Source organism: Anopheles moucheti, chromosome 2 (genome assembly GCF_943734755.1).
Source record: "Anopheles moucheti chromosome 2, idAnoMoucSN_F20_07, whole genome shotgun sequence".
Taxonomy (NCBI): domain Eukaryota; kingdom Metazoa; phylum Arthropoda; class Insecta; order Diptera; family Culicidae; genus Anopheles; species Anopheles moucheti.
This window is the reverse complement of record NC_069140.1, coordinates 40,255,939-40,275,409: the sequence shown is the minus strand read 5'-3', so window position 1 is coordinate 40,275,409 and position 19,471 is coordinate 40,255,939. Positions and strand designations below refer to the sequence as shown.

General features: G+C 42.7%; 1 protein-coding gene across 5 annotated transcripts in view; it reads right to left on the bottom strand.

Annotated features, from left to right (window-relative positions):
- The window catches only part of LOC128298966 (polypyrimidine tract-binding protein 2), a 212,359-nt gene that overhangs the window by 188,112 nt on the left and 4,776 nt on the right, over positions 1–19,471 (bottom strand). The window contains exon 1 of one of the 5 annotated variants that reach the window (XM_053034787.1): positions 6,063–6,548. The exons of the other annotated variants lie outside the window; for them this stretch is intronic. The gene's annotated coding sequence lies outside the window, so the exon portion shown is untranslated. Of the gene's footprint in view, positions 1–6,062; positions 6,549–19,471 lie in introns of those variants that run through there. 5 annotated transcript variants of the gene reach the window in all.

Here is a 19,471-nt window from a genome sequence, read left to right as displayed (position 1 = left end):
CGTGTGCATCTTATCCTTCCGTTTGTGTGTGTGTGATTGCACCCCGTATAAAAGATATGCACACGCTCGTGCGAATGGCGCAGGAAGCAAATTGGTGTCGACCCAAGCCCGATCGAATGCGAACGATAGAGCGATCAACCAACTGTGTCATCTCGCTGCAAAATGCATTCAACAAGTGCCAAACGGTGCACGCTGCAACAATCCGACACGAAAGGTTGTGCGGTAGAGAAGGTCGGCAGGGGTTAAACAGTCGTTTGAACACGTTTTGTTCGAACGGATGGATACATGCAGTAGCGAAAGGCAGTAGCACGTTCTGGTAGTATGCAATTAGTTCTATAGACTCCATCCGCGACAGACAAGAAGCAATAAAAAATGCATCACCATTTCTTTAGCTTCAACTTTACTTTTCCAACGACGAAAGATTTTTCCTTCAGCCTGTTAAATGCCTACATTAAAATTCTGCTATTACCGCCATCCAAAAATTACAAACACGTGTGATTGTGTCAAGCAGCAAATTAGTTGTAAATGCAAATAGAAAGTTTGCCACACTTGAACTGCAGCTCTTTATTTGGTTTGGACATTTGCCAACGCAAATTATTCAACATCTTCACATGCACGGTTTGTATCGAACGCCGGGCATTGATGGAGAACACGTGCAGTTCTGTGTGTTTTGCTTCCGCAGCAAGGAAAAGCAAACGCGCTGAAACACTCTCAAGATACGTACGCCAGATAAATGAGTGAAATGTAATTTCAAATTTTCACACCGAATGTGACATGGATAAAATGTCACTAGCACGCGACCATACGGTAGCAGCTGAACAAACTGACCCTTTGTAGATAAATTATCTTTTTAGTATGACTACGTGCACTTTTAAACATTTTATTTTAAGTTTGGTTTGCTAAAACTTTACTTCGTAAAACTTTACTAACTAAATATTTGACATGACATTACTAAAAATAGTTTACAAAATATTTGAAAATAAACAGTGATTTTTGTTTGTATTTCAAATTATGTTTATGTACAAAATAGCTTCAATTTAATTTATTGCAGTTTATTTAAAGCTTTTATAGCGTGTATTAAATCAAGTGTTTTATTGATTGATAATTTTTTATTACTGTTTATAGTCATAAGAACACAGTAAATAAACGCTATCATAGCATGATAAAGGCAATTAAGTTATGCGTCAATATCAAATCCATTAATAATGACGCATATAAACTTACTTAATTACAATTCTCAATTCTCTCCCCCAACCTGTTAAGAACTCTTGCATGAACTTCAACTTTAAATGTACTGTATCTCAAAGTCTTCGGATAACAATAAAAAAATGATACGTAGAAAAGTGTGAAGCAATATTCCAAGTTTTGTACTGCACGCATTTATATTGTAGAATAAATGCATACTCGATCCGGAGCAAGAGTCTTTTTTCACTCTTACTTTTGCAATTACCGGTCGAACATGAGCCTGAAACCAACCGATCACGCGAAACCGATCGATCCTTCGAAGAGGGCTCGATGACGTTCCAGTTCCAGCGCGACATATTTCTTTGCCCAACATCGCAACGCCAGACACACAAGGTTTTCTGTTTCACCTAGTAGCCGTGACCGCACCACCAGTTGCTTCAAATGCGGCCCAGCGGCGAAGACGACCGTGAGAGACCCGCTGCTGCTGCCGTGGTGGTGTGTGTCTCCATTTCCTTCACAAACGAAAAGGTTCAAACTTGCAAAAACGCACTCGATGCGAACGATCGTACCGCTCGTCAAGGGGGCTAGTAATAATAGCAAGACACGATCAAGTTTGCCCCAAGCACGGTTCGGGTGAAGCAGTTAACCTTGAACGTCGTCTTCTACGTATTCTTGCACCATGCAGAGGATTTTGGCTTCTTCACCGGCTGACCATCGGAAAAGGCCACCCCAAACACCAACACACTCCCGGTTGACTTTGGCTCTGCTGAATAAATCCAGCCCGAAGTGGCACGAAATGCACACGTACTCGGCTCGGTTGTCGTCATTCGGGGCACCAGCAAAAGCGGGAAGCGAGAAGAAAAAACACCCAAACCAGTCCCATCGGAAATTCGAAACGCGACGAACGCAGGAAATGAAGAGACCCCAAAACCCCCCTCGTTGGTTCGCATGGTTTGAAAGCGAGAAGAAGAAAAAAAAACCGAACCATTCCTCTCGATGGTTATGGTGAAGGTTGGCTGCCACAAACACATTCTTCTACAAAAGCTCCACGCCAGACCCGACCCCATCTGTTTCAGATCTCGGTCCCTCGTGCAACTGGAGAGATATGTAACAAAGTGATTACACGCCATCTTACCGAAAACTAAAATGCACCAAGCACCAACACCGAATGCAGATCCGAAAGGCGGAAAAAGGCCACCGAAAACAAGCAAGATTTTACGGCCGGGCACAAAATGCGCTTTTCCTTTGGTGCTCTCGTTCGCCATCGGCACAAACGACGGCGGTAGCCTAACGTTGGGGCGACGTGTCTTCGGTCTACCATTTTGCAACAGGCCTTGAACTTGACTTACAATTTTGACTTACGTGTTTCGTCCCAGAAAGGAAAACTGTGTAAAAGTGAAACCGGCTCTGAGCTGCAGTTGCTGTTTTTGGCGCCTGTTTGGAAGACAAGCAGATTTTTTTTTTTTTGGGAGCAAATTTTCTGAGATTTTGTTTTATATTTTTTTCTGAATCAGTTTGCGTAATTGAGTTGAATCAGAGCTTTTTCGTCATTTTATACGTGTCAAGATCTATGCAATAAACAGGAAATATACTTATTGCTTACGATATGTCCCAAAAACAAAACAAAATTGCAAGCACCAGAGCGAAAATATTTCGATTCTTCAGGATCTTGCATAGCATTCAACACATTCGGACCCACATAAACCAAATGACATTAACGTTCAAAAGGGTTTCCAACAAATTCAAAGTTATTCTAAACCGAAATGCTTGTTGAATTTGATTTACAAAACTTTCTTCGAGCAACAAAGTCACAAGTGAATCAATGCTCGATCAATTTCGGTGCAACGCCAACAAAACCCCGCGGGCAAAGTTGAGCAGCAACACTGAAACCGTACATCAAATGAAGAGCAAAACCACGCATTTACGGCGTAAATTGAATGTTATCAACAACAACGGGTAGACGACAAAGAAGGCCAAAGACCACCGACACTATGCAAAGCACTATTTGCCTTTGAGGTGGATAAGGTTTACTATGATAATGACAACTTCAGCTGTCAGCTTACCAACATCTTCTCGGGATCTCTTGCCCCTCAAACTTTGGGGTGCCCAGCCCAGGCTTTGCTTCACTGTCAAACACTTCTGCCCTGCTCGGCTTCCTCGGCACCGGTCCCCTAGAACGGGCTGTGCAAATCATCGCACCAATGATTTCAATTTCCATACATTTACCTCCGCTAGACGTGTGTCACAGCCTTCCCCAAACAGCCATGACTTTGGCCACTTCCACAGCACACGCGCCTCGTCTAATGCAAACCTTTCACGCGTTTCAACCGACCACTGATACGTACGTATCCAATTCCGCCTCACAGCAAGCTCCCAAACACACGCACACACGCATGGGTTTTGGTTGGAAGTTTTCGTCTCATTTGATGCCCTACCCTCCCTATGTCGTCGATTTCCTTCCGCTTGTTGATGGTAAAGTTTTTGGCCACACGGTTCCACACACCGTACGGTGGACGGACCAAGGCTATCCTACCCGTTTGTACCGCGGGCCATCTTGTGTGCTGACTTCAGCACAGCCTAACATTCGGTGACCCCTTGGCCAGCCGATCACAATCAATTGCCTTAATTAACATACACAAACACATCGCACACCAGACACCGATGACGACAACGACGACACAACAGTGGGGCTTGCGATGCACTGCAGTAGGAATCACATCGCCATCAGCCATGTGGCCGTGGCACCCATAGCTCCCGGGATCCCTCACATGCTCAACACGACAATAGAGGCTGCAGCTTCACCCGCAGTGCTTGCCGTCCCTTCTTCGTCTACTTTTTCTACCGCCAACGATCACAACCCGTACAGTGAATGGATCACCATCGAACGAAACGAACCATTCACATCTCGTCATAGTTTATTAAAGTCAATTGAACAATAAATAAGTGAAGTTTGCCGCGACCCTCTGCCTTACTGCCTCGTGATGGATGATGATACATCCAAGAAACATGTTTGTATTGAAGAGAAGAAAAAAAAAACAAATCAACATCCACTACACTACTACATCGTGAAAACTCAACCATCCACTATCACGAAGATTGACGATATGAACACGCTACGGTACGCTCTACGCTGAATGTTTGTTGAAGATGTAAGAACCTTCGTAGCGGCTTTGTTGTATTTACTGCACAATAGAGCCTTCAACTTGCAAGCAGCAGGCTGCACTCTCCAAAGACTATTCCTTTCGTGCTTCTCCACATGCAATAGATGCTCTATTGTGTACTGGAGTATAAAGTTATTCAAATACTATCATCTCAACCTGCTGCCACTAAACTCGGGTTGGAGGTGAACCTGGTGACTGGGTGAGGGAGAAGGGCCCGAGAAATGGTTGAAGAGGATGATTTTATTGAATTTACCCTGTAGTGCCTACCCCACACCCAGCACGATCATACGTCTACTACACGGGCAGGATATTTACACAACACAATCACAGAACTGACGGCCAATAATCAATGCGAGAGGGGTAAAGACCGGGGTAAAACAGCAAAACATCCCCTCGAGATAAATTTTCCTCCTGCTCGCCTTCTACAAAGGACACCTGCCTCTGAATTAGTTCAAACGATGTCGGCCTCGGTGATCCTGGTCACGGCACCAGCGCAATCGTTCCAGCAGCATGGGAAATACGATATGTCCTTCCCACACCTGAAACAACGCTCTCTTCCGATTGTATACTCACTTTTCCACCCATCGCACCGTGACCGTGTGCTCAAGACATCGCAGCGGGCAGGAACAAGTGTCCACTTGTATCCTGACGAGTGCGGGCTAATTGGTGGCGAAGGTAGTGAATCTAATCCAACCGTCAGACATTTCCTACCACTTGGCATGTATACGCTTATCTTCAAAGTATGTCTTATTATGCATTACTTTAAATTGATTTTTCTATTGAAATGAATTGAATGATCAGCAACAAAGAACAGGTTATAAAAGTTAAAACAGATGGTTTAGCTTTATGTATTCACACGGAACAAGTGATAATATTTAATTTTAAACTAGTGTTGATACCATCTCCTTGCAATATAAATGTATTAGAGGAAAATTCGATGCATTGTGAAGGTATCAATATAATTCATAAGGAATCGATCATTCCAGCTTTACTGAAAGAAACCAATCCACAAGAATCCCTTTCTGAAACTACATTTACCGATTATACGAGAATGACTTCCATAACATTTGGGCCTTAGTTATGATATCATCAACTTATGATGTCATCATCTGCAGGCCTTTAGATGAGATGATTTTCAGATGAGTTTAAGTACAATCAGTGATGCACCAAATAAGTTATCTAAACAAGAAATTGAAGTTGAAATTGTAGACAAAGGCCCAAGGACTACAATTACTTGCACTATATGAAGCAATTGGTATTGGTACTAGTATTGGGTAAACCAGATTCAGATTCATGAAGCGAAATGAATCATTGAATCGAATAAATGAAACTGAATCTCTGTTTCAAAGATTCATTAATGCTTTAGAGCATTTTATCATCCACTAGTACAGACAAAAGAAAAGCAAAATTAATCAATTCTATACAAAATCGATCGCAAGGTTAAAAAGAAATTTAGAAATCGTCCCGTACATTTTTAACAAATTTAGAATATTCTATCGTTTGATTAGCTCCTGATACACTTTTAACGATCATCAAAAGATGATCAAATATTAGAATATATTATGCAGCTTCACCGAACTATATACACTTCACCCGAGGGTACATCACTGCATACAATATTCAAATAAATATAAATCACATTCACAGAAATTGGCAGTTTTTGAAAATCAATCGCGAAGGGACGGAAGAAAATGAGTATGAGTATAGACAGCTTACCCAACGTGTTTAAGATTGGTTGCACATAAATGTGCCCGCTCGGTGCGTGATTGTCTTGATGCTTATTTCAAACGATTCGACGTTGCGTCCACACGGCTATGTTCCGTCCTGTCTGCTGGTACACGCGCTTAACCTTTCCTTGCACCCGTCGTCACAGGCCCAAACACACTCTCACACGCAGTGCTCGAAGTACAGCAACAGTATATTTTCTTTTCGTTCGTCGATTGCACTTAAACGTCCTTCCCGACACGCGGACACGTAAAACCGATTTTTTGGCTGCGATAGACTGGAGGCGGCGAGATGAATCTTCCGCTCACTTTGCTTGCTCGTCGACGCGAAACCGGATGCTGATGCAAAGCCCAAAACTTAACGTTATGCTCTGTGGTGTGTATGCTAATATGTGTGTACAATTGTACGGCACGGCGTAGATACTTGGTTTAGATCACTTTTGGTTTTTTGCACCTTTTTGTATTTGTTTTGTATCACTAACCACACAATAGCTTTCGCTTTCTAACGTCAATTTAAATATGTCAAATGTTCAATAGGTAAAGCAAATTCTTTGCAAACATAACGTACGTAACAACTGTAATAGCAACCAAAGCAATAAACTGATTATTTTGCAGAGTAACTATAACATTTAAGCTGTGTGATTAAATTATTTGCACGATCGTTGTTTGCACTTTACACTGCAACATATACTGCGTACAGAAATTCACTTTCACTTCTTCTTGCGTAAAACTCTCCGTGTCGTAATTAACATTAAACATTTAGTGAATAATTCTACATAATCACGCAAGAGCTGGTCCAAACGAGTGTTGCTGCTGCACATCCGAGGTCTCGCACATTACTTCTCCGTCGCATGATCGAGAATTTTGGTGTTGGTGCCAAAATATCTTCGCACAAGGGACGTAAAAGAGGCACCGAAGATCACCGCCCGCCCGCTTCCCGTGCAGCACCACTAAGAGATCGCGCAAACGAGATCGAGCGAATTCAAGGGGCGATGGTGAACTGCACAAAACGCCAACCAACACCACGATAATACGGGTAGAGGATTGGCCACGAACATGGAGGAATCCACGCAAACCATCTTCACTTTCCGCCATGCAGCGGAATGAAGTCGAAGTCTTGGGGAGGAATTTATGAATAAACAGTAAAGAAGCGGCGTGCCATGACACAAAAACGTGGTTATGAAGATACTGGAGACAATCCGAGTACCAAAGAAGAAACGAGACATTTCAGACCCGATATGAAAGGATGGACGTGGAATTCATTGCAACTGAAGAAGAGCGTAGACGAGTGGCCACATTCGTTACGGACGGGCCGCCAAAGGCAGGGCGTCTCCACCAACTACGCTCTGTTTATTCCGATATTGATCGTAAGGATCGATATTAACAAAAATATATTTTTTTAAGGAACTTATTATGTTTTTCCTTTTTTTAATCAAATTTAATAACTTCGCACACAATTTTGTGTACTTGTATGGGGGGGTTTCTTTCTCTCTGTTGGATCTTAAGTTGAGGGTAAATGCGCTGGTGTTGGTAGTGGTAGTTCTTTGGTGTGTGCAAGGGCGGGAACTTGTACGTGACGATCAAACAGCACAAGACCCCATCTGATCGTCAACGTCCACATGTGCCTTCCCTCTGCAAATCTTGACTGCACATGTCGCTGTTCAAGCCCTTAACGCGTACACACACATTCTTTCTCTCTTTCCTTTATCTCTCACTCTCTCACTCTCTTTCTCTCTGTTTGGATGAACTGGACAAAGAAGAAGAAAAAAAAGAAGAGACGAACGAATTTTAGACCATTGTATTATATTTCATTCGATTCTGTAGAAGAAAACGTTCTGTTTTGGATGAAGGGAAAGAACAAGGATAGCTATGCGAAAAGCTATACAGAGATTCAACCAACGCAAGCAAAGTAGTAGGTGCAACTAACGTTTGTCTGTGTGTGTATTTGTCTGCGAAAGTTGATAGAAAACAGACCTTAAGGGTAGATAACAGAGAGCAAAAGGACAGTAGAAGAGAGAAAGAAGTGAATAAAGTGTGGAAAGCACAGTTGAGAAAGGTATAAATGGGCATTATATGTATAAAGGCACATAGCATAGAGAAAGAAAATGTATAGACAGAACTGGAATGGAAAGTGTACAAAAGACAGAACAGATGTATCGGCGACGAGCAAATGTAGAAGAACAGTGCTCATTGTAGACAGAAATGTGTAAAGTTTGGACAGCCACGGTAGAGGAATAATAGAGCGAATAGAACAGTGACAGAGGCACAGACACACAGCGTGCCAAAAGTAGTGGCACGAAGTGATTATTACAAGCATTCGTTGAAAAATATGATGTACGAGAAGTGGACAGAGAAAGATAGAAGGAATGAGAGATATAAGAAGGAAAAACATTGGCAAGACAGGTTGAAATATACGTCAAATAAAACACAAAATGCAAAAAAAGGTAAGAAGATATAGAAAGTACAACACATTCGTATACGGCAGGAGTAGAATAAACATGGTGCATGATTAAAATTAGGGGGTAAAACCCACACTAGTAAGCCCACATATTTTCCCATGTAGCGTCTATTAACAAATATTTTGACTGGAGAATACTATTATCATACTCATTAAATAAATATAAAAAGATTTATAGAATAGAATTTGTTAGAAATTGGAATTGCTATGTGTTGCAAAATAGAAAAATTTATTCTGCTGATTTAATAACAATATGTAAAATTCAATTCTACAGGTACAACACAAGATCTTATCGTAATATGTTAATATAATTATTAAAGCACTAATAATATAATATGAAACGTTACTACATACACAAATAGTACAGTGTGTACTGATACATGTTTATTATAAGTAAAATCAAAAATAGTTCAAACTAGAAAATGTGCTTTTTTGTGATAACACTTTAGAACCCTTAAAAACATTTTTGTTTGTGCATGAATACTAAATCAAAACATTTATTTGTGCATTGGAGAACATGTGCGATATTGAGTGTCAGCCATCGTTATTTGACTATCAGTTCCAGTATTTTTTCCTTGTTTGATCATAATGTAAGGGTAGTTTTTCTTCATTCAACAATATAAAATGCATTCACAATACTTCTTGCAACGCCACATCCTCTACTGAACTAAAAATACGCATTATGCATCTAAACATTGTCTGCTGTAATTCGCACCCATAACAGAGGACACACTACGAATGAATATGAAAATACCTTGGGTTCACCCAATGGACCAAAATAAGAATGAAACCGGATGAAATCATCCTTCGCTGTGTAAGAAGCGTGTGAAACGATGCATACATAGGTTAGAAACCGTTCGTAACGCTAGTGCGATGTTCGTGGCAGTTTATTGCTGTGTAAAAATATCGACTCGTGGCCCCCCAAACCAACAATTCCCACCCGCGCGTTACAGGAAGGAATACCAACCCACGATCATACCAAATCCCCATACAACAAATTTATGATTGTTATTATCGCCTCTAAACCATTATCCCTGGGTGACATCGGTGCACAAGCCAACCATAATGCTCGCGCAAACCCTGCGGCGACAATGTTCAGCATTTGGGGAGTAAAATAAAAAAAAAACACCACCCTATCGAACGGCGCACAACAACTCCGCACGCCGAAGGTTATGCGGCTAGTACAAGGAGAAAGTAGTGGAAAAGCGTAAACGTACCGGTACACGCAACAAGTTGCCCCTAAAAATAAGGTACATGAAACAGATATGTCACCGCGTATGAGCCTGCCGACGAATTTTCCCCCACATCTGTTTTGCCCCAAACGCACACACACAGCGCGGAGGACGTGAAATGGTGCACAGCATAGTACGATCGAACCGACCGACCGGCAGGCAATCGGAACTACTGTCAGGCGACATGCAAGACATATCTCTTACGCCTAAAGGATGGTGGCGGCCTGGTGGTGGTGTTGTTCATTTTTTACCGCTCCACAAGCGCCTTCTGTTGACAGATAGCGGTGGACGGCCCCATGCGAACGAGTCAATGAACGTTCAAAATTATCGTACCGAAAAAGCAACAACACGCAGGATGGTTTTCGGAGACGTTCTGAGGCAAAGAATTGGAAGAAAAAAAAATGGCAGTTAAAAAAAATGGTTACTAAAAATATTGAATGAATATAGCGAAACATTCAAATGTTTTTTTTTGTTGTTGCTGTTCAACCCATTGAACGCTTTGTAAATATAGCCTTTAGTCACAAGCTGGTATAAATAAACAGTTTCACATCCATTGATAGGTTTTCGCTTTACGCCTGAACAGCTGAACAGCTTTACACCAATCAAAGTGCCTTCGTAAACGAGTGAGCTACAATCATTCATAAATATTGTGCATAAAATACTGTTTAAAAAAGTTCTAAACATAACAGCAACGCTGTGTGTGCTTGAAGAACTACCGGTTAGCACAATGAACTCAATTGTTTTTAGTGCAGCAAGTACAGCCAATTATGAAATTAATTTTCAATTTTCAATTTCATCAGAGAAAATGGTTTAAATGTTTAAATATCTACCATACGTTTCGTTCTAATGTCGCAACATAAATAAAAGCCCAACAATATGCATACAATTTGCTTATGGATTTCGTAGCACCATTTATGTGATTGTCAAAAACGCTCAATACACCAAAACGATCATTCAAGAAATTTGGTCCCCCCCTGGTAGCCTCATCAATTACCATCAAACACCTGAATATTCTGGTATGCGAAACAAATACTACCACGAAAAGCAACATACTACAGCCTCCAAACTTTAACACCCATCTTCCAATAAGCAAAACCACTTGCAATAATACCGAAATGCAAACTCTGTCACCAACTGCAATTAATCAAAATGTGTGACAATACAGAAAACCACACATTTGCTGTCAAGGTGTTGGAAATCCGGTAGACGAAATTATTTAGCTGTTGAGTAATACCGCTCCACCCCAAGCGCAAAACAACAGAACAGAACAGATTGCTTCATTTACAAGCAAGTGCGCGTTATATTTTCTCCGCTTGAAGAAAAAAAAACCGTTCCACCCCTAAACACCTGAAACAAACACTCAATAAATGAAGCACACACGTTCACAGCGCGTACGAGTACACAACTTTTCCCATCATACGCATTAACATTATTTGAAAATAATCACAAACCGTAAGAAAAGTTAAAGCCAAAAAAGGATTAAATTTATCATTTTCACAGCTGGGAGCCAGCATAGGGAGCGGAAGTTCCCCTGTGCTGGAAAATGGAAAATGATGAGGGGAAAAGTTATTCCAAAATTAGAGAATTCACCCTGAATGGCAATCAACGCACGAGGTTGTTGATTGTTGATAAAGGCTCTCCTCTAGCATGTTTGGCACAGCGCACAGCGGCTTCCCACTAATGGGGCCAAAAATTGTTCACAACGCACGCGGTACGTCGGTGTTGATGAAACGAAAATAGTTGCCAATTGATGAAGAAAGTCAATTAAAAGTTGCCCCCCAGGCTCAACTCACAGTATCGCCCCCCACGAAACAACGCCCCATGTGCCTTTAATGTTATCGTTTGCCTTTTTTCCAACTTTTGCCACACCTCAACAACGGTATCGGCCCCGGACACACTCATCACCGATCAACTGAGCTACTGAGGCAGTTACGAGATTTGACGTGATTTGGGGAGCAGCGGAGAAGAAAACATTTCTCCGGTGTGGACGGCAGTGGACGGGCTCATCATAATCGAATTCATTATGAAGCACAATTAATTTGAATTAATTTTCAACACCAGCGGACATGTTTTGGACCTGATATTTGCGAACTGTGACGTCGCTATCACCTGTACACCGCCAGTCATCAGCTGTACTTCTCTACTCGCTGTAGATTGTTACCATCCTCCACTTGAGATGGTTCTCTCGGCACCGCGTGCGGAGTTTATTGTTCCTGCGCCAACACCATGCCTTGACTACGCGCGGGCAGACATCAACCGGCTAGTAGTTTTGATCACCTCGTTCTCCGCTGGCTTCGAGTGCTCGAATTATGGTTCTTTAGACCTCGCAGTTGACGACTTTACACTTTTCATGGCTAACGCGATAAAAGAATGCTCCCAGTCAAAGCGCAATAGAGGCGGCCCTCCCTGGAGTGACCGGGCACTTCGTAGACTGAAAGCGGCCAAGGCAGCAGCATTTCGCGAATATCGTTCACGTAGGTGTAGCGCTTCGCGTCACACCTTTAATGTTGCGCATAACCTGTATCGACGCTACAATAGGATCCGCTACCAGTCACACGTGCAAAGCCTTGGTGCACGCTCTCGCCGGAACCCCCGCGCTCTTTGGAGTTTTATCAACTCCAAACGGAAATCTTCTGGTTTTCCCGGCAGCGTCAGCTACAATGGGCGCTATGGCAACACGCCTACCGAAGTTTGCGACATTTTCGCCACGCGCTTTGCCGCTTCCTTCCATCCTGATGCCGCGGACCAGAAGCAGACTGCAGACGCCCTGTCTAACATCCCAATGGATGCAATGGTCCCCAATCTTCCGTCGATTGATGCGTCGTTGGTCTTGAGGGCGATTGACCGGCTTAAACCTTCATTTACTCCTGGACCTGACGGGATCCCGCCATCTATGTTGAAACGCTGCGCCACCGCTGTCGCACCCATTTTGGCTGCGATTTTTTGTGAATCATTGCGACTAGGTGTTTATCCTGCCTGCTGGAAAAACTCGTGGATGGTCCCTATTTACAAAAAGGGTGATAAATCCAATGCATCCAATTATCGTGGCATTACATCGCTTTGTGCCTGCGCCAAGGTATTTGAGCTCTTAATGTATGAACCGCTTCTCGCTACCGCCTCGAACTACATTAGTGAGGCTCAACATGGATTTGTCCCCAAACGCTCAACCACCACCAACCTCTTGGAGTTCGTTAGCCTCTGCCACAGGACCATTGATGCCGGCCTTCAGGTTGATGCCGTATATACGGATATCAAAGCAGCTTTTGACAGCGTGCCACATTCAATTCTTCTCGCTAAGCTTGAAGTCCTTGGTCTTCATGCTAAAATGCTGGCCTGGATGCGGTCTTACCTTTGCGGCCGATCATACCAAGTAAAAATGGGAACCAATACATCGCGATGCATCAACGCTACTTCCGGAGTACCTCAAGGGAGCAACCTTGGTCCGCTGCTCTTTGTCATCTACATCAACGACGTGTCGCGGGTGCTTCCACCAGGCAGTCACTTGCTGTATGCCGATGATGCGAAGCTGTTTTCCCCTATCCGCACCCAAGCAGACCATTCGCTTCTTCAGACGGCTCTGAGCGTGTTCCAGTCCTGGTGTTCCACGAATGGCCTAGAGCTTTGCGCCGACAAGTGTGCTATAATAACGTTCGCTAGAAAACGCAGCCCGCTGTTATTTGAATACACCATTAATGGTTCTGCCCTTGTGCGCCAAAGCTGTGTCAGGGACCTTGGAGTGCTCCTTGATGCTAAGTTGAGCTTCCAGGACCAGCTTGAGCATGTTGTCACTAAGGGCAACCAGCAAATTGGCCTGCTGAAGAAGTTAGCGCGCGACATCACTGATCCGGTCTGTACTAAGGCGCTCTATTGTTCCTTAGTACGTTCGGTGATGGAGTATGCATCTGTGGTGTGGTGGCCTACGGCTGCGCGTCCTCTGGCCCGTCTGGAGTCCGTCCAGCGCAAGTATACGCGGTTTGCTCTGCGTTCCTGGAGCGTCCAAGTCGACTACAATGGACGCTGCGCGTTACTGGGCCTGGAGTCGCTGAAACAGCGAAACTGTAACGCGCAGAGATTATTTGTCACAGGGCTACTTGACCATCGTATCGACTCGCCGGCACTACTATCCAGGCTCAACATCTACGTTCCGGCGAGGTCGCTCCGTGCCAGACTATTACTTGACGTGGAGGAACGTCATAGTCGTTTTGGTTCCTCTGATCCGTTATTGTCCATGTGCCGAGAGTTTAACGCTGTTTGTGATCGTTTTGAACCTGACATGTCGCGTTTATTATTCTTAAATTGTATTCGTTCTGTGCGACCAACTACGTGTTAAATGTACTTTTAAACCCAAGCTTCAAAGGGGCCATATGAGGCTCATTGAATAAATAAATTAACAACAATTAACAACAATTAACAACAATTAAAAACAACCCACTCGCCGGGCGCCCTGCCGAGGTGTCGTCCTCCTGCCACAGCCGGGTACTGCGGATATTCCCGTGTGTACCCTTTCGTACGGTTCATTTCAATATCATTGCTACGCCAACAAGTCCATACCGTTCCCTCGCCCGAGGGACGGTGGGTAGTGCCAGAATACGTTATTAATGCGCCATTCCACCCAAAGAGGAAGTTTTTGTTTATGGTTCACTCCCCGAAGGAACGTAAAACGACAGTGTTTATTGGTTCAACGCGCGATTGCACCCAACCCAGTGCGATCGCCCGGGAAATCTTCACTAGAGAATTCAGTTATGGCCAAGAAATAAAACTCGTTTTCATCGATCATTTAACGGTCACTCATCGGTATTCAGTTTCACAGTTTCAGGGGTCATGACTTCCTTTTGATGAACCACCGTATGGTAATATTGTGGATATATTTATATTACTTCATTCAATCAAACAATTAACAGATTTTGACAATTTCTTTTACAAGTCCTATTGCACCTAGAGTCGTAATAAATAATATTTCGTCTTTTGTAACCTCTCTCGAGAAATCGATAACAGTTAATGTGTGAGAACTTTTACATCGTGAAGCAAGTATTTTATTTATATATAAAAAATTTAGAATCCCTTGTGGAATTCAAACATTCCTATCCGAAAACTGCAACAGAATCTTCCCTGGATAATCAAAGTACCCTACAGAACGGCGAAGAATTAACAAGGCAAGAGGTACATTGTTCTGCAAAAGAGTCAATCTGATGCTATCTATTTTTGAAATGTTGTTAATCGCCCAAAAATTTATTTCTGACGACGGGCGCCATCAGGGTCATGATGGAATACGAGTTCTACTTAACACGAAATGGCAACAACTGACAAGACATGATTCGGACACAGCAGTATAAATGACTCCAGCACCATTTTATCACCGAAGGTCTTTTAGAATTTGGTAGGTGCATACACACTGTCTTCCGGCCGTTGGCAGTCTCATCATGAACTGTCACGTGAACTCAGTGCGATTTAAACGGAGATTACAAATCTTTACATTTACAAAATGTACAAATCTTTGTCGTTTCATTTGAACGAAATGCATATTAAATTCGGTGTGTTATACCACACCATATATTTCCCACTTCATTATCCTTCCTCACTTACAAACTCCACACCCTGCACATGACCAGCAGAACGATGACACCCAAGCGCACGAGTTAGGTACAACGATGAATGCGTCTATATTTAGACAAATATTAAACAAACATGAAATGGCACACGCTTCCATGAGTCCCTTCACTACAGTACCCGAAAGAAAATGATTGTTTCCATGGAATGTTTCACACATGGTACCAATTATTGTAAAGATGCACACGTTAACCATTTTTATTGCGTCGTACAGGCATCTGTAGGTTGGTACAGAGATAGTGCGAAGAGTATGTTGCTCAGTAATATAACGTACATTCAATAACATAAAAAACATACTAAAATAATAATAAGCTTTTAAGCAATTGCTACAAATAACACAATTAAAATCAAGCCCGCTAAATGAACACATCGTGGAACATAAAGCAATCGAATCAAAAATAAATAACTACAAGACATTTTTAAAACAGGAATGTCTCTTATGATCGAGAGCCTGGCAGCATTTTTATTCGGCTTTACAGATAGATGACATTCTCTTCGATAACAGCGCACATTTTTCGCTACAATGTGAAATGAATTTTTGAATTACAATTTCCAACATGTCAGTGAATGGGCGTACATTCCGGTTTCACGATTCCACGAATCAATCGATCAAACGTTGCACTTTCCTGCGAAACCCCCCCGTAGACACCGCACCAATCGCTTCCTGTGGCGTGTGCAACGGTAACTTTCTACCAGCAGAGATCTGGGGTTACTTTTTTCCGTGAATGCAACATTGCCCCGACTGACGACACAAAAATCACACATTTTTATTACACTGTGCACTTCTTCCCAGCCACGCGGTGCAATCATCAGCTTTGGCACAGCTGCAGCGAGCAGCGGATGTTGGGGCCACAGTAAACATACCATTCACCATTCATGCGACCCACAGCGGCCCGGAGAGTGTGCGTTGTGTGGAAATGTATTAATAGCTCATGCTTCTCCAACAGTTTTTGGTGGAAAATTGGAAAATTGCTTACATTAAAACCCGCCACATAGGCGAAAGGACAACGATGTGTAATGCGTGGGTATACGTTTCACCCGGCACCGACCGTTTGCTGCCATTCACGTTCTGCTGTATGCACCATTAAAACGAGTTGATCGTGCAGTTACGTGGGAGGTGTAAATGCTACCAAAAAAAAAACCCCGGGGATGACGTTTCGTTTAGTGTGTGAACACCAAAGGGTTCACTGCTCGAAAGAGAGAGGAAAAACCCCCAATACACGCGAGTACATCCACAATGTCATCGTTAGTTTTTTGTTTCGGCACAAACATTCGACAGCCGATCTGGTTTATCATGCGACCACCAACGATGTCGAATATTGACAATCGACAAAGTAAACACAATGGCAGCAACTTATGGAAAATTGTGCTATCGCGATCGGTTTGCTAATCGAACGCCACACGCATTAGCATTACGAATGTAAACAGTAGCATTCAACGCGTTGCTTTTCAAACCAACTGAAATAAATGTTGAACACTCATGGAAGAAAAATTCAACAAAACCCTTCAAACACACATTACACATGTCGTATAATAGTATGCAATATTTTTGCGATCTTTACAGCCTTTACCGTAATATCGGCAAGTGTTGCTCAATTAGGAGATACATTCCGTTGCAATAAGGCCCAGAAGGGAAAGTATGCATCAGCAACGAATGCTACGAAACACGCGGAACGATACACAGCCAATGAACGAATCATCGCAAGTTTCGTATTGCTGCTGGTTCGTCTGCCTTAATAGGGCTCGAAACCACGATGAAGTGGCCCCAACGTGCTATGTAGGCAATTTTTGGTCAAATAATACTGTGGAATGTATGCCAGCGTCGTGTGCAAGAGAGTGTCGTCTCCTTATCCGCTGCATCGGAATGTTGTGAAATAACAGCATGTTCCAGTGAAATGTTATCGAACCTCATGGAAGCGAATTGATGAGTCATAAGGAAAGTTTGTTTTAAGCTAACCCCGCAAAGGAAAGGTAATCGAAATATTGGTAATGGGAACATCGGAAGAGTTATCTTCTATCTGTTTACCACAGGATGACTTCATTTAAAACGCATTACTCGAATTTCATGTAGAGAAGGAATAATAAAAGAGATGTGCAATGGTAATTCCATGTAAGAATGTTTAGTTATTGAACGTTTATATTCAATTAAATTGATTGTGAAACTTACTTCAGCTATTTTTAAAAAGGCTTTAACTTTCTATCACGAATTGATTGGATAAATCGCTATTGGCAGTGCGAAAACTATATAAATATAACAATATAGTTACAAATATTAACAGATTAGTGTCTCATTCTCTCTATTCCTTCTTCTTCTCCTTCATCTTCTTCTTCTTCTTCTGTATCGCCATTTCTGACCAGGCCTGCCATTTCTGGCTTTCTTTGGCTTTATTTACCCATGGCCGGATAGTCAGTTCTGCGGATAAAGGATTAGTCCGGATAGGATTTTGCAACAGTCCTGTCGTGTGAAAACCGGTCGTGTAGCACCAATACCCCACAGGACTAGGACCCTTTCTCATTAATTCTATTCTATTTCGCAAAAAGCAGTGGATTGAAATCTTCCTTTCTCATCGGAACATAAAATACCTGCTTGCAAGTCTAGCTTAAGATGGCTCCTCTACGAACCGTGAAGTCAATAAGAAATAATTCAATTTTTCCCCAACAGCCCCCCGGTTAACGTTTGGCGCATTATTGTTTATCAGTGAGTTCTTCCCATTTCCATCGAGAAAGTATGCGAAGGCAAGCAAATGACTGCCATAGCTTCTAAGCCCACCAGGAGCCATGCGACCAGATATTTCCATCATTCGTGCGAGGTATCAATGGCGTAACCTAATTCCGACACGTATCATTGGTTGGCCGGCCGGCAACACAATGGAGGACAAACTTTTCTATTTCTTTTCGTGCGTTCGCAACAACTGTTCAACGCGAAAAAGCTGTTTCGTTTCGTGGGATGCCATAAGGTGGCTTTTCACATACCACTGCATACGCCTATCTTAATGTGGTTATTCCACCTAACGCCGAACACTACATGTGCGGTGTGTGAGTGTACTGATAAGTTATCCAATTGGAAAATCGATATTCCGCCTGTCTGGGCCTGGGCTCACTGTTCATTTATAACCTAGCTCAACGTATGTGGTTTTATGATTATGATTACCATTTTATTTATCATATACTGTAATTTTTTCCATAAAACATAAAAATTGTTTCGAGAAAACGATACTACTCAAACAGTTTACTTGCGATCAGGAAGAAAAAAAAAACAGATTCATTCCGTTACATTCCTCCATATCTATTTTAACACCAGGCCAACATAAATCATCGGCAAGAACAAAAAACGAATGTCCTTGAATACAACTCCTTGCCGTGCTTCTACGGGAACAATAAATCGCCCACCGAAAAGAAAAACAATCCACACGAAAAAAAAAACGCACAAATCGAACATTTTACCACCCGGGGCCGGACGGTTAGGCTAATGTATTATAATTGTTTACCTGCCACGGACACCGAGCTCGCCCTGTTTAATGTTCGAAATCATCCCCGGATAAACATATTGCCAGCAACGACCCCGGCACAATGTGGCGTCCGCCACAATCGGCCACCTTAGTGGGATAGTCAATGGTGTATACTCGTTGCTACTAACCCTGGATGCTCCCGCGCAATGATTGGCCGGCGTTGAACGGCGTTTGATTTATGAAGGCGAGCAGCACAATCGTCCGGTTCTGATGACGTTTGCCAACTTTGCATACCGTGGCGCTGGTAATGGAGAAATTTATACACCTACACAACTATTGGCGCGGCTACCGGTTGACAGGCCGGCGCAGCGTAAACAATTCGCACGCCCCCGTGCCCATTAACTTCTAAGCGATTTACATACTTTCTCGTTTTTTTATTTCTTTGTCTATCCTTCGCCACTGCAGAAACGCTTTGTGGGTTTTTGTACGGTTGTTTGGTTAAAAAAATAAATAAACAAACAATTGCTACCAACGCAGCATTATGCAATGCTGGCATGTTTTGAAGCATACATCATTAGGCCGAAAAATTAGTCTAATTTGTAGTCGTACAATCAACACCGATTTACACACTTCCTCCAAAAACAGCGATGCAATT